Source organism: Poecilia latipinna, unplaced genomic scaffold (genome assembly GCF_001443285.1).
Source record: "Poecilia latipinna isolate Pla-1442-1.1 unplaced genomic scaffold, P_latipinna-1.0 Scaffold1564, whole genome shotgun sequence".
In the NCBI taxonomy this organism is placed as follows: domain Eukaryota; kingdom Metazoa; phylum Chordata; class Actinopteri; order Cyprinodontiformes; family Poeciliidae; genus Poecilia; species Poecilia latipinna.
In genome coordinates, this window is record NW_015114180.1 from 121207 (window position 1) to 136846 (window position 15640).

At 37.5% G+C, this 15640-nt stretch overlaps 1 protein-coding gene across 1 annotated transcript in view; it reads right to left on the minus strand.

Moving 5' to 3' along the window:
• Nucleotides 1-14285, minus strand: part of LOC106963655 (signal transducer and activator of transcription 5B-like) — a 68049-nt gene extending 53764 nt beyond the window's left edge. The window contains exon 1 of the mRNA XM_015058682.1: nucleotides 14101-14285. The gene's annotated coding sequence lies outside the window, so the exon portion shown is untranslated. The remainder of the gene's footprint in view (nucleotides 1-14100) is intronic.
• Nucleotides 14286-15640: the final 1355 nt, after the last annotated feature.

Sequence of the window (15640 nt, forward strand, 5' to 3'; positions counted from 1 at the left end):
GTATTTTTTTTTTTCAATCCAAGTAGGAATTCTTCTGCTGTTTTCTGTCAGTGGGCAATGATTTTCTCCAGTTCTGCTGACATCAATTCATTCTGGTCGCCCCTTTATGTTAATTCACTTTTTATATAGTATTGTTTTATTACTTGTATATATATTTTTTCAAAGTACCATGAAGAAGGGTTAACTCCCTACTTTTATGGATTTTTCTGTTTTATTGTTGCACTTAAAGTTTTAGTGGGAACACCAAAAACCCTTGGCCTGGATGTTACGTTCTACCTCAATGGCAAACCTGTTTCTATAGGTCATATGGTCACTATAGTTTGCTGTCACTTTAAAATAAACACATATAACTTAAAGGAATTTGTTTAAACAGTTCAAGATTGATTGTGCCTATCGTCTATCTTTAGGAGTGGAGTCTTATTTTGGTCACTTTGCGCTAACAAAAGCATGAAACAGAGCCTGCTAGATATCCATCAAACTTTGTTTACACTAAACTTTGTGATCTCTAGCTACGTAAATTAGGTACAAAAGAAAAGTTAAACCACTTGCTTTCAACAGCTAAACAAATTTCAGTTTGTGAAGAAAGACAACTAGAGGTATTTTTGTACTGTATTTTGTCTTAGTGTTTCAATATTTTAAGAGATAAGTCACCAAACACTAACTTGTTTACACAGTCTGCGTTGTCAGTTTGCAATAGAAAAGCAGTCCACAACTGAGTGTTAAAACTGCAATGTTACACAAGCAAACACTGGCACAAATTTTCTTCAAGCTACGTCTTTGATCCAGGGCAAATGGTAAGAGAAACTGCAAAGATTGGATTTTGCTTTACAGAGATACAACAGGAAACTAGCTGGAGTGTGGAATCAGTTCATTTTCAGCTTGACAACTCTCAAAACCAGAATTTTTTTTTTCAAGTCAGTGAACGCACCATCTATAGGGTTATGTTAAGAACAGCATTCTTTTCTTGGTGAGGGTTGTTGAGGGAAAAGTACTCAGCTATTTTCAGAATCGATGAGGTTTTAAAAGTATTGTCAAAGTACCCACAGAAATGTAAAAGGCTATTACAAAACAAACTGCGTTTGTGTGATGAATCTGCGGCTAATTTAGGCAGAAGAGAGCAGGAATTCATTAGGTAACAGGAAGGGCGAACATAATGTAGTCAAAGATCCTCTGTTTCATCTGTGAGCTTTCCAACAGAGTTTTAGAAACCCTGAAAAACCCAGAAAGGCAAAGATTTCTGTTTGAGTAAGGGTTGCCGTGTGAACTACGCTAATCGTTGTAACCTTTGTGTCATTGTTTGAAAATAGTAAAACCTCATTTCACAGCAACTGCTCATTCACACACATTGTGATGTTATCTCATTTCCAATCTACATTTGACAGCTCACAGAAATGGACTAGCAAAGTAAATGCTTTTTCATGTCTCCTGACGTTATAGCAGATATTAAAATGAAATCAGAATTTGTCCAAAACTGGCATTGCCAGATAAAAGGTTTACAAAAAGAAACCATTCATAAATTGGTCACAAAATTCTGATGAAAAGAAAAAAGAAACTATTTCATTTCTATTTCTTCTTTACTGAACACAACTTCTCTAGAACTACCAGTCAGCTCGGTCTGACTGGCTTTGAGTATCCAAAAAGTCTCTGCCCTTCATGTGTAAGAGGATCTTGCTGCATACCCCTGCCTGCTTTGGACTTTGCTTTCGTGTTCTGCAGGGCGATGGGAGGAGACGACTACGCACCGCATGGGTCCCACAATGAGAGGAATGATCACATTCCGGCAGTCAAATCAACGCTTTCCATCAAATAAAAAGATGTGCAACTAAACCAGCGCCCAACACTATGAATTTTTATAGGAACCATTGTAAAACACTTGTACAAAACAAACAAACAAAAAAAGTTTTAATTGGTTAATTACATTCTTTTTTTTTTATTTGCACAAATAATCAACACTAAACTGCCCCCCCCCCCCTTTTTTTTTTTTAGGCTCTCTGGATTTGGTCTTGCAGACTGTCATTCTCTGTGCGAGCCGTGAGGTTTGTGTGCACTCATGAGCGGACTGTTTGTGTATGAAACCCTTGTCTTACCAGAGCTACTGGTAAGACAAATAAGGGGTATGTATTGTTTCAACATCTTCAAACTAGTCTAACGACATCGGTGTAACGTAGCACCTGAATGGCGGTCTGATCTGGCTGTATTAACATGAGTACGTTTAACGCTCCACTGGTTTTGATGCCCGTTTTGATATAACCGCGTTGTTTGCTTGTTTAAGAGCCGTGTCCACCATCCGTACCAATCTACGCAGCTTGTGTGAGCTCTGACCTTTGATCTCTGCCTCCTGTGATGTGTCGGGGGTCAGAGACTTGCAGTTTCTCAAGCACACTATCTAAGCCCGTCACCAGAGCTCATGGACCCATCCCCCACTGCGTGGCTGCTCCCCTCAGCATACTCCACCCCCCCCAAACGCTTTCATGGCAAGCTCAGTGCTGTCAGTAAAGGTCAACTGCACCTTTACCCCACCGAGGTCTTTGCCCCCACAGCACTGGCACCATTTTGTGACAAATATGGATGTTTTTGAGAACAAACAGGGCCCAGAGCACCACTGTACTGTGACATACCCTGTATTTATCTATTTGTTCCCTCTACATAAAGCTGCCCCATGGTAAATATTATCAATATAAAAGTTTTTTCAAAAGAAGTATTGATAAAAAAAAAAAGTCTAATATATGTGAATAATTTAAGATAATTTCATTGGTTTTAAAGCAACACTTGGGACTACTCATGAAGTTACTATTTCGTCTACAGTTAAGCTCAGAATTATTCAGACCCCAGGCATATTTAGGTTAAACTTCTCTTTTAATGTAACCAACATGTCTCTTCTGTCTGGAAGCAACATTAACATTTAAAAAAATATATATTGTCATAAATTAATACTCCTTTAATATTGTTTTACTAGCCCCATCACTTCCAATTACAAAAAAAAAAAAAAACTTATTGGTTGTTTGACTCTTCTAGAGGTTTGCTCCCAATTTAACTTTTAAAACCTAAATTCCTGCTATTGAAAATCTAATCTTCAAAGTTTTGTTTTTTTTTATATTTTGTTTTGACATTTACCATTTACTACATGAGTCAACATCATCAAGTTAAAAGACCTGTTATTATTTTATTAAAAACATAGTAATTATTTTGTGTTTACCTTCTCAACAATAAACTAAACCCACATTTAGCAAAACAAAGTCGGATTTCTCTGAAAAGAGCGGGCTATTTTCATTCTACATCTTAAACATAAAAAAAAAATATTGTGGATGTTTGCTGTATTAAAAAACAAAAATAGCTTAAATTTTATTGAGTTGAGTAATTTTCTGGGTCAAGTATTTTTTTGTGTGTTGTTTCAGCAACAAACCAAGTTCCCTGCCTGCTTTTGGATAAATAACTGTACGTTTCTGGAAAACAAATAAATAGGTTAATCAGAGAAAAATATGTGATCTTGTGAAAAAATTCTATTTTCAGAAAAAAATAAATTAATCAGTTCTGAAGGCCTTGCTTAAGTGGAAATTTCAACCTAAAAAACAATAAAAGGTTTATTGGTATCAACTGACTGCAAACAGTCCCATGGCCGCCTTTTTGACAACAATACATCTCAACTCAGCTACATTCCATTAATTTATAAACTTCCTGAACAATGTGCACTTGAAATGCTATTTCATCTCTAATTCCACCACACTCTAATGCAAGGCCATCATTATGAGTCCTTCGAAAATGAATGTTCTTTAGAACTTGGATAATAGCATTATTATATTGCAGAAAGATCTAAATCTTATGTTAAGAATTTACTCAATCACAGGAAGCTTTTTCTAATTAGCTCCACTGACAAATGTAAGAGGATAATGCTTGCAAACCCACATACAGTGCTTGCGGTTTTCACAAAATTGTGTATGTGGATCAAGCTTGAAGCTAAGTCAGTTGCTTTCCAAGAGCACCACATTCACTGAGAGTTCTGGCAAGGGTCATGTTTCAGGAATTCTGGAGACGCTGGAGGCAAGAAATATGTCGAGTTAGGTGTGACAGCTTTGCCTGAAGTCAAACAACGTACTTCCACTTAAAGTGTTTTTCTATAATGTCCACCAAAGTCAACAAAACACATGCGGCATCTGATTACGTGAAAGGAGTTTGGTGGAGGACGGTCAATGTTTTTTGGTGGCTTATCTGGAGGATCCCAAGGTGGTCCTTGAAAGAGACGTCTGAATCAGAATCCTGAGTCATCTCAGCAGACTCCTTTTGATGCAATTTCTAAGAATAATATAGTGCATATATAATCTTCTTACTGACTCCCCGTGTAAAACAACTTCCTTCACAGGTGTTCCTGCATCAACACCTGTGAAGAACCTCTTACAGGAATGACACAGAATCATATACCAGCTTGGATCTAAATAAATACCTGCTCGTAGACATTTTGCGCAATTTCCTGATCATAAGCTACTGGTAATTGTTAACTCTACATGCCTGCTGCCAGGAACGAGCCTGAGCACTTCAACCATAACTTATGGAAGCAGCGTATAATACAGTAGCACAAATGTAGACAGGCTATTCTTGCAGACAGCTTTCATGAAACCTGTCAGACTAAAGTTCTGAGTGAAAGATGTCAAATGCTATGTTGGTGGCCATTTTAACAGTGAGAGGCTCACAGACACAATGTGACAGTGAAAGGCTTGAGCTCCCCATAAGTGGAAACTGTATATTTAGAAATGAAAATAGCTTGATATACCCAAAGTATCTGCATGTTGAAACCTAAATAGTGCTTTATTGGTAAATGGTAATATACAGTGTTTGTTGGCTAATCTCCAAATGAGGCACTTGTCAAGAGGAGAAATACAATTATATTACAACAGAAACCTAACACATCTCTGCCATACTGAGCAATTACAGTAGCAGAATGGGGATAATCTGGTGCAGCCAAGTGTGAAGGTATGAGAGGCAGTGTTACCTTCTCAACCTAATTTCTATTTTTCTCCACAGTCACTTAAATTTGGCTTAAAACGTTTCATTATTTTGTGAGTAGCGTTAGCTGTGAGTAGAGATGGGCAATAAAATCAATAATTATATTTTGATGGACGCATTGTGATGGACATGTGATCTACATCAACAGAAAACATGTCAAATAGCATGTTCAATAATTTCACAGAACTCTGATCAAGAACTGCGTGGCATTCTGGAGGATGTAGGCAGTGGAAAGGCTTTAGCCTCTCCACCTCTCAGGGTCAGCTAATAAAGGTTGGGAGCATCAATTAACTCACTCACACATTGGTAACCTAGAAACAGCCCGTCGAGTAACTTGCTTAGCAGCAGTTTCACATTTCGCCACCATGCCTCATAACTGCTTAAAAATAAATGCAGTGAAGTGAAAGGAGAAAATTAATACAAGAGCTCGAGAGGAGACTTCAGATAAAACAGGAAAGATCACGTCACCGGTTTGGCAGTATTTCAGATATTTAAACAACAACAACAACAGAAAAACCTAATCAATAAATATTGATATTGACTGATATCTGTTTATCAGTCATAACACGGAGCTGATCCTATCTGTAGGTCAACATGCCTCTTCGCCCACTCATATTCCCATGCTGTACTTTATTTCATCTCGTAAGAATTCACCTAATCATTGTGCATTTTTTAAGTGAACTATTTGGATAGACTATGCAAACACATCATCATAAAAATGTTTAAATCAGATGTATAATTTTATCCATCCATACCCGTTTGCCAATTCAGGGTCAAAGAGTTAGAGGGGCTGGAGCCCCCAAAACGTACTTTTACTCGAAGTGTTTTGGAGGAAACTGAATTTAATGGATTGTAGGCTAAAACACAGTCAACAGTAGATGAGGTCTGAATCAAAGATGTAAAACAGATTAGAATCCTTAATATTTTGCTGTTTTTTGTGTTGTTAGAGGCCTGAAGAAAGAGCTTGTGCTAATCTAATTAACGTGAATCTACTTTTTTTTTTTTTAACTTCGCCATTATGGATGAAGGGATTTTTTTTAATTGTACAGACAAACTAGAAGCTGTGTAAACATTTACAGACTTTTCCATGAACACACACACACACAAACTGTATGCACAACTGGATAAATACCACAAAGAAAAAGGGGAAGTGAATCTATATCTTTTTCTTTGCTGGTAAAATACCTGAACTTGGAGACAGGATTCCAAAGAAACAATGAACAGACCTTGATTAAATTGACTTCTAAAACTGCAACCATACCAATAAGTTGCTCTTTCTGAAAAGACGAGTATTGTTATATTTGTTTAGTTACAAAGAGAGTGTGTCTGCGGCTGCCATTGTGCACAGTTCATCTGAGAACATCGTTAGGCACCAGCTGCAATAGGCACAGATGAGCTCACAAGATCAATACTGGGTAATAGCACCACAAATCCAAACACTGACTTTGAATTATGTTGTGCAAGTGGCTCTACAAACAAAACAAAAAAAAAGCTAGAAAGAACATGTACTTCCCCATTTCTCCAGTGTATAAAACAAATTTGCTGAGAATGCTGCTGCATTCACATGCATTTGTAAAATAATAACAGAGGGGGGGAGAGAGAGAGAGAGAGCTAGAGAGGATTAGTTTGACAAAGCCAGTATTTATATCATTCAACCTTAATCCGTCAGGTTTAATCTGTCGTACAACAAAGACAAATGAATCAAAGCACCATAAGTGGAAATATATTTTTTGTTTCTTTTTTAAATGCAATCTTAATTGCATTTAATCAAAGGATTTTTTTTTTTAAATCTACTCAGATTTTAACTTTTTTTTGACCCTCCAAACCATCATGTAGTACAAGCAAAAATCAACAAAAGGACACTAAGAAAAGTTCATTTTTTACATTCTTTGAGGAGCATATGGTTTTATTTTCAGCTTTGTTCGTCCTCCAATTTGACACAAAACGCATGTGTATTTGTTTTGCAGGAGATCTGTTCATTGGTTCTATCTCATTTGGTGTAAGCCTGTAATAGGCTTCCATGCAGCAGAGGCAGCAGGAAGAGATGACGCTCATCCTGATCAATTAAAACACCAGAAACTCTATGCTGATCTCACTGAAAACTATTTTAGATTAATCTGCCTTGCACAAACAACAAAGGCATTGTGCTTCTTAAAAAAAAAAGTGTTTTCCTGCTTTTTGCTATGTGCAACTAACATATAAAATAATAATTACAACAACAAGGTAAAAAGAAATTTTTTTTACCTTGAAGCAGCCATGCTGATGGCTGCTTCATTTGTGTTTTCCCTTGAGCTGTACTATTGCCACCATCAATTCTCTTGCTGCTCTTTAGACAATGTAGACAATAAGTTTGCATTCAGAACCTGCATGATAACATTCGGCATGATGACCCCATGGGATGAGAAACAGTCAAGCAGCAATAGGAGAGATAACCAAGCATTAGAATCTTTTGGCGTTTTCTTTGCTGCCTGCTTTCCTCTCTACCTGAGCTGGCAGATGAAGTGACATCGCCTCAGGTTACATTACGCTATCAGGGCAGAAACCTCATTGAAGCGACAAGTGCTGGGCGTGAAAATGGATGAAGGTGGGGATGGCCAGACTGGATTACAAATTGGCTTTAAAGTTGCACCATATAGACCTCTTTAAAAATAGACAAGGCCAGTTGATTTTCATCACACTACAGTTAACCTGCGAGATCAGACGTAGAGAGTCTTGTAAAAGTAAAAGTAGATCTGCTGTAAAACTAGTCATACCCCTTAAACCTTTTCATATTGTGTAATATTGCAATCACAAACTTTAATATGTTTCTAGTCAAGGCGTAGACTCAAATGGACTGAGGTTTGCACTTTGACTGGGCCGTTTTATAACATGAATATGCTTAAATCTAAACCAGCCCAATGTAGTTCTTGCTGTATGTTTAGGTCTGACAGTTCCAACTTCCCATCAACTCCTAAAGCATTCCTGTCCCTGCTTACAAAAAGATTAAAAAAAACAAACAAAAAAAAACATCCGTATAGCATCATGCTCCCACCTTCTTGGCTCCCTGTATGGAGTACAACAAATGCAAATGTCTTATTTTCCTTACACTGCAACTTTGTGTTTGCCCATCACATAAAATACAAATAAAATGCACTGAAGTTTGTGGTTGAACTGATAAAAATGTGTAGAAGTTATTAACTAACTAAGGCGTAGCAACACAGCACAATCACCTCCTGTAGATTCAACAGTAATTTTGTTTTCAACAAAGAATAAAGTTACAAAAGGCAATTCGTTGCAATTAACTAATGCTGAAGCTGCTGCCCCCGCGACCCGACCCCGGATAAGCGGAAGAAAATGGATGGATGGATCGATGGATGAATGAATGGATGGATGGATGGATGGATGGATGGATGGATGGATGGATGGATGGATGGATGGATGGATGGATGGATGGATAACTAATGCTTATATTTTTCTTTAAACTGGAAGTATAATACCGTCCATAAGCCACTGTGCAAAACACAGACACCGGTGTTTACTGTATACTTCATCAAGGGCAATTTTAGTTTTCATTCATTTCATATTCACATTAGAAAGGGAGAGTGCCCCAGGTTTTTCTCAGCTTCCCATGCCTGATGTATGATAATAACTTACCAGAAATTGATTGGGAGATAATTGTAACAATGAGACAGTTGGAAAAGGTTGAGTAAAAATATGGAGCTAAATACTAAGGTGTTATAAACCTTTAATATACTTCACATCACACAAAGTAGCATGAACTCTCAGAAAGAAATGAACCTGCAACGTTCTGCTTGGAGAAACTTCCTCTAAAATCTCAGCACACCCCTTGTTCTTTATTTACAAAAAAAATAAATGTGCCAAATAAAGTTAGAGATCCAACGGGAAAGCAGAGCTGGTGCAAATGTTGACAGGTTGCCATGACCACACTGTTAAGTGCGGAAGATGTGACTGCAAGAAGAAGCCTCTGTCAAAGTTTGCTGTTTTCAGAATTGGTGCAAAGTGAGCTAGTCACTATTCAAAGATGCCAAAGACAGTTTCAGATATCGACTGGATGTTGTTTTTGAGTAATAAAATACGGCTTTACTTCGACTGCTCTCTGACACACACTGCCTCTGTCATCAGTTAATATAGAATAAGTGATGACACTTGGAATCTTCCAGCATTAATCTAAAAAAAATCTGTTTTTAACACAGTTAAATGTTGTTTTAAGATAAATGAGAATCAGCTAGAATCGATGTCGGCACTAGAGGCTTGACTCGCCAACAAATCTTTGATTAATGCAAAATTTATTAAAAGTATTTAAAGTTTTATAGTAGAACTAAAGAGGTTGGTGCTATATCAAACCAATGAATAAAAATATAAATTTACTTTCTGGTGCATCATTACATGACAAATGCATCGATTCAAAACTAGGCTGGTTGGTCACCTACACCAAGTCATGACCTGCAGTGTCATTGTATCTGGAGAGCAAAAGACAATGCAACTGCACACACTCACCACCTTTTGACACTGAGACGTGAATATTTCAAGTATCATGATGTACTTCTGTCTATTTCACTGTAAGGGAGTCTTTAGAAGCACAGGAGCCATAATTGCACCACTTTTCAACAACATTGACAGCTGAGTACTTTTTTTGTGCTTTTTCAAGTCTCACTCCTTTTTCTTGCGTTTCTTAGAGCGTCCACATTATTTTTTTCAGGGCACAGATGAAGCCACTCATTCATACAATTAATGCAGAGAGCTGACTCACAGCCTTAGGCTTTAATAAAATATTCAATAAGTTGTTCAGTGTTGCCCTCGTAATACGTTTAGAACAATTATTATGTTGGGAATCAACTTTAAATTGACCTAACATTATTTTTATGAGGTCAAAGATTTAAATAAAAATATCTGAGGCCTTCCAGAGTAAAACATCTCCTCTACCATAGCTCCTTATGAATTTTCTGACAATTTCTAATAAGTTTGTTTCCTCAGCTGTGCATGTGAAGATATTTCTTTATGGAACCACAAGGCAGAACATTAGAAATAAAAAAAAAATTGAAGAAGTGCCTCTCTTAAGTGTAGTTGGGGGAAAAAATGACTACATGAAGATTCTATAAAATTACAGATGAGATGTGTGTAAACATGAAACATTAAAAGTTCAGATGCTGTCTACTCTGAGTCTAATGAGAGCAGACTTTTGTTTAGCATCCCCTCACACAGGAGTAAATCAAATCAAAGCAAGGTAGAAAAAAATTGTAGCAATAGTCATTTTAACAACAGCATTATCGTAGGGACCATAACTTCCCTACTCATCAACCCGCACCGGTGCTCAGTTCACCGCAGGGAACTTGGTGAAAATTAGGCAAAGGCAGTCACAGAAGGCGAACATCGAATTAAAGAGGAGACGCTGAGACAGGTGGGGAGGGGAGGGAGGAAACTTATACACAAGGTGACAATACTATGGAGAATTATTTGACTGATGGAAATCAAAGCGGAGTTTCATGCGGAGCCGGGCAGGGGTCACTGGACAGGAGTTTACACTGTGAATGCCAACAATCAGCAACCTTATTTGACAGATGGATCAGAGCACTCCTGCCCTAGACCAGACTGAAAGCTCTTGGTCACATGACCAGTGGATTAGTATTAACCCAACTGAAAGGGGGAGGAGGTTAGTGTGCATTGCACCACATGCTTCCTGATCACTTCCCCTTAAGTATGTTTCCCTTTCTGTTTCAGTCTGCAAAGGTCTTATTCTTGTTGATCTTATATTCTCTGGAACCAGTGAGGTTTTTTTTTTATATCCCTTGAACTTCTCACAGGAGACCTTTTGGGAGTGAGTCTGTCTATCATCCTCAAACAGCAGGTTGGAGGGCCAGGAAGCAGCAGATCCAGTCATTAATGATTCTGACACATGACTCATAGTTTAGTCAGATCAAGACCTCTGCTCTAATCGGCTAACTTCAAGTTACTCATAATCTCAAGGGAAAAAGAAGTGTATCTGTGACGTGATTCACGCAGCGCTAAAATGAACATATTTAGTAATGTTTAGTAGGAAAATATTCAACTGTATGACCCGAGCAGAGGCAAAATATTCAATAAATGAACAAGCGTGTTGCGGTGAACATCGCCACATAATGTGGCAATGATTTTCAACCTTTTCCAGTTGAACTTGTTCCAACATTTGTCTGGCAGAGAGAAGTTGAAAAAGTGAGAAACACTGAGAAACCAAAAGACATGCCATGCTGTGAACACCTATAACAACAAGCTTGTCCTTTTTTGCTGCCATTCCTTCTTCATTTGGATCTTGCTGTCAGGGACAAAATGTGCCAGTCAACTCAGGTCAGTCAGGCAAGCTATGTTCCCATATCAACCTTTTTTTTTTTTTTTCTTTTTTTTGAGCGGAGACCAATAAAAACCCTACATCCCATTGCACTATGTACTGCAGCAAAAGGGGAAAACGGCGCTTGCCAACAGGGTTAAATGCTACTCAAGGCAGAGAACATCCTTTCCTAGAGAATGCAGTTAGTGAAATTGCCCATTAAGTGCAAGAGTAAATTAACCTCCCTGCCAACCAGGAAAAAAAAATATATTGTCCAATCACCTTTTTTTTAAAATCCCACAGTCTTTGTAAGGTAATAAAAGGTTTTATGCACTTACTTTGTCTCCTCCCTTAAAATGTGTTATTACTGATGAACGCCATTTTTATGAATTAGAAAAAGGTACGTACAAAAGCCCCACCCCTTCAGACGTGGTATCATTTAAAAGCCCTAAATGTCCTCTCCAGATACCAAAATGAATTAATTCAGTAGAATGCAGGGAGTGGGAGATATTCAAGTTTAGAAATACAGAGGACAAAAATGAACTACTGGTAGACAATTATAAAGACAAAAGCACAATTAAAAAAAAAAAAGATCTATGATTGCTGTGATTTGCAACCCATCCAGATCACAATGAAATCAAACAGGTAGAAGAACTCAGCAGCCCAGTTGTATGTGCTTGATGCTATTTTTTTTTTTTTTTTTTTTTTTTTGAAAAAAAAATTAACCAAAACATATTCTCCCTGTGCTGACTGGAGTAATCAGAGGAAAACCCATTGTTAAAAAGGCAATAATTGAAAAGTGGGTTGAAAGAAGGAATGAAATATTTTTAATGACTTTTTACATGAATGCGCGGAGCAATGCCATCCTGACTGCAGCAATGCCGGAAAATATATTCATAGAGCCACAAAAAATATTTACAAATCTGGAAGAGGTTCTCTAAAGTAAAACAAGTGCACATGCTCTCTCAAAGAGCACAAGATTTGTTTTTTCTTTTTTATAAATGACAGTGAACTTCAAAGCCAGTGTGACATTTAAAATTATGTCTGTGAGCTGGCACCAGTGCCAAGGTCTGCATTCACTAGTTGCACTAAACAGCTTTGACAACCTGTTCTGTTTTGACTTTTACAAGAAATCCTTTCATACTTTTACAAACGCCACATTTTCAATTAAAAAGTGCAAACAGAGTTTGTGTCGCAACATCTTGTTAGGCAGTTAGATCTGAAATGATTTACGCAGCGACAACGGCACCAAGAGCTTTTGTTGCATCCGCCTTACACAGTTCGAAATTTCAATCATTGGCATTATATTAACATATCAAGACTTGGTTTGAATATTGTATGATAAACTTGGGTCAAAACATTACTTTTTTCTTTTTTTTTAAATGACTCTTTGATACTGCCCATCAAAGAGTCCTTCAGCAAGACACACATATTTATAGTTGTGTCTGTGTATGAATATTTGACAGTGCTGACAGGTAAACAGGACTCAATTGCACTTTGAGTTGTCAATATGACTAAAAGCATAAGTAAACGTGTTCATGACACAATGCATATATTTTCCCAGCTCTGCTCTTTAAAGATTCACAAAGAGTCAGGCTATCATTTTCAGGTACTAGTCTGCAGTCCGCTGCTCAACAGGCAAATTGCTCACAGCTCACATGTAACTGAAGCCTACCTTTAAAACACACTTCAGTGTTCAGAGGTCTACTTGATTGCGTGACATGACCAGCTATGTTTTTGCAACATTAGATATTTCTAAGTAACTCAAGTAATCTTCTTCAAACAGAATAATGTGGAGTAACCCTCTTTCAATTAGCTTGGCAGTGACACGGCAACATGTGGAGGAGGGGAAGAACTGAGTTATTATGGAGAGAACTGAACTGTTTCACAGGCATGTCATTGGAAAAAAAATGTAACTTTAGGAAAATTAAGCTGTTTTGAAACACTAACTTTCCAAATATTTGGCATGCAACAGCTTAATAGTAAATATTAGCGTTCGTGATACAAGATTGAAACTTTATCTTCAGTTTGAATAAATTAAGCTGAACTATTACTTTAAAAAGCAACCTATTAATACAACAGGGTGGGACAAATAAAGTTACTTTTGAAGCGTGCCCTTGACGCCCCTTTTTTTTTTTTTTTTTTTTGCCCGCTACACATGGAGGAGCTTTATGTTCATATTTCATCTTCAGACCTGACGTCCCCTATAATGGAGGCTGATCTGTTGGAGCTGTGAGGCTGGGTGAGGGGGGGAGTGGGGGGGGAAGGCTTGTCCGTTAATGAAAACTTTTGGATAAATATTAGAAAAATAAAGTATAAACACATAGCACAGTTACACCAGCATGTCAAGATAGTCCCAAAAGCTTCGAATCGTTTCTTTAAAAGACTACAGTGTTATCAACGTGATAGAAAATGTGCCAACTATGACAGAGTGATAGTAAACTCACTGGCTGCGCAGCCACACCGCCAGCCTGTGAGAATATTAGTGGGATTCGGCTCTCAGGAGAACCTGCCTGTTGATTCAGCGAGCACAGAGAACCAAAAGTGCCCCGTAAACAAACCCAAACACAGTCCGTACCACACGCACGGAGGCTGTTTCGCAGCGTCTCCAGATGGAGAAGCGCTGTCGCACCCGCAGTTTGTTTACAAAGCGCTGTCAGAATATCATTTCGCAACGAAGAGCGTCAAAAAAAAGAGAGAGGGAGAGAGAGAGGGGCACGAAGCGAGGACGTCTGTCTGCTCCTCAGATAAAACATAGAAGACGCGTTTAAATGGGACTCGAAAAAAACAGCAGCACTCACCTCTGTGGAGCGACGAAAGTTGTTTTCCTTTTTCATAAAATGAGGGGGAGAGTCTACAGCGAAGTGATCAGCCTCCGGCAGGAATTTCTCCGTTAGTCAGTTCCCAACAGTTCGCCGTACAGTTCACGGCTCTCTGTTTCTCTCTCTGTGTCAGACACACCGCCCACTTCCGGCGGTTCCTCTACGTCTGACGGTTTCTACGGATCGCTGATGACTGACTCTCGAGAAGTGGCGGCCTGATGTTAGTTATTAACCTAGGGTCAGCACATAATAAAACGCTCACTTATTATAAGATGGATACATTTTTAAAATGCGGTGAAATAAAACTGAGACGTGCTGAGGCGCTTCATTTGAGCGTAGTTTTTAAGCTAAGTCTTATACAACACATTACAAAATTTTAAGCTCAATAAATGTGAAATTGTAAAACTTGTGCTGTTATTAAACGGTGCACCACCACCAAATAAATAATTAATTAATTATATTAATAATGATAATAAAATAAGAATTATAATGATATATTTTCTAATGTACTAAACTAAAAGACACAAATGACAAATATATCCAGTAGCCTACTTTCAAAACTCTCATACCTGAGAGATAGTGTACGGAGGCGCCCCCTGGTGTTAACCTTTAGTTTATCACTAAATCGTTAAATGAACGCAATTGCCACTTTTATAATTGTGTTTCCTGCCTTTCTATGTATTAATATGTAATTATTTTGTTTTTAATTAGTTTTCATTTGTTTTAGTAAATACCCAGAGGGACCAATTAATGTCTTGGTGGAAGAGTAATCAACTGGAGCTGTGTTTGTTTTTTTAATCAATATATTATTATTATTTTTTTTTTTTGGCAAATTAGAGACAGGCATAGCAGAAGAGAAAATCTAAAAACAGAAGATACAAAATAAAGTTTTTGAACAAAATTAATTGGACTACAATACTCAGAAAACAGAAGCAGACAGAAGGCCACAACTAATATTTGTTAAGGGATAAACAAGTCTGTTCAATTTAGTAGCGTGATTTCATTCTTGTATCCTTTATTCTGCTTTCATTCTGTGCATGAAACCTGAAAACAAGTAGACTGAATCAGGCAGATCTTCATTAGTTGGCCATTTTCAACTCACAGCTTTTTGGAAGCTCCTTTATATTTTTTTTATTTTTCATTTGTAATGAACTGCGCGCGATTATTAGTCATTTTTAGAGATCTATCAAAAGAAATAGCAACAAATTGTTTTCATGACTACATGTAACCCAAACAACAGAGCTAAATTTTCAGCTTTGTTTGAAGCTGCCACCTTTTATGCAGCTAAAAATTTATTTACTGAGCAAAACCCTCAACAAAAGGAATCAAAAGAAAGTCTCTTTTAAAAAGTACCATTGACAGAAATCCACAAAAATACCAAAAGTTGAAGAAACTTAAAAATTAAAAGACCTTTTAAATTGAGATAATAAAGTTTCTAAATGGAATCTTGATATACAATATGCATTTCTGTCAACATTAGAGAGAACATTTAGGTGGTCGATTTGGTCATATTGTTGAC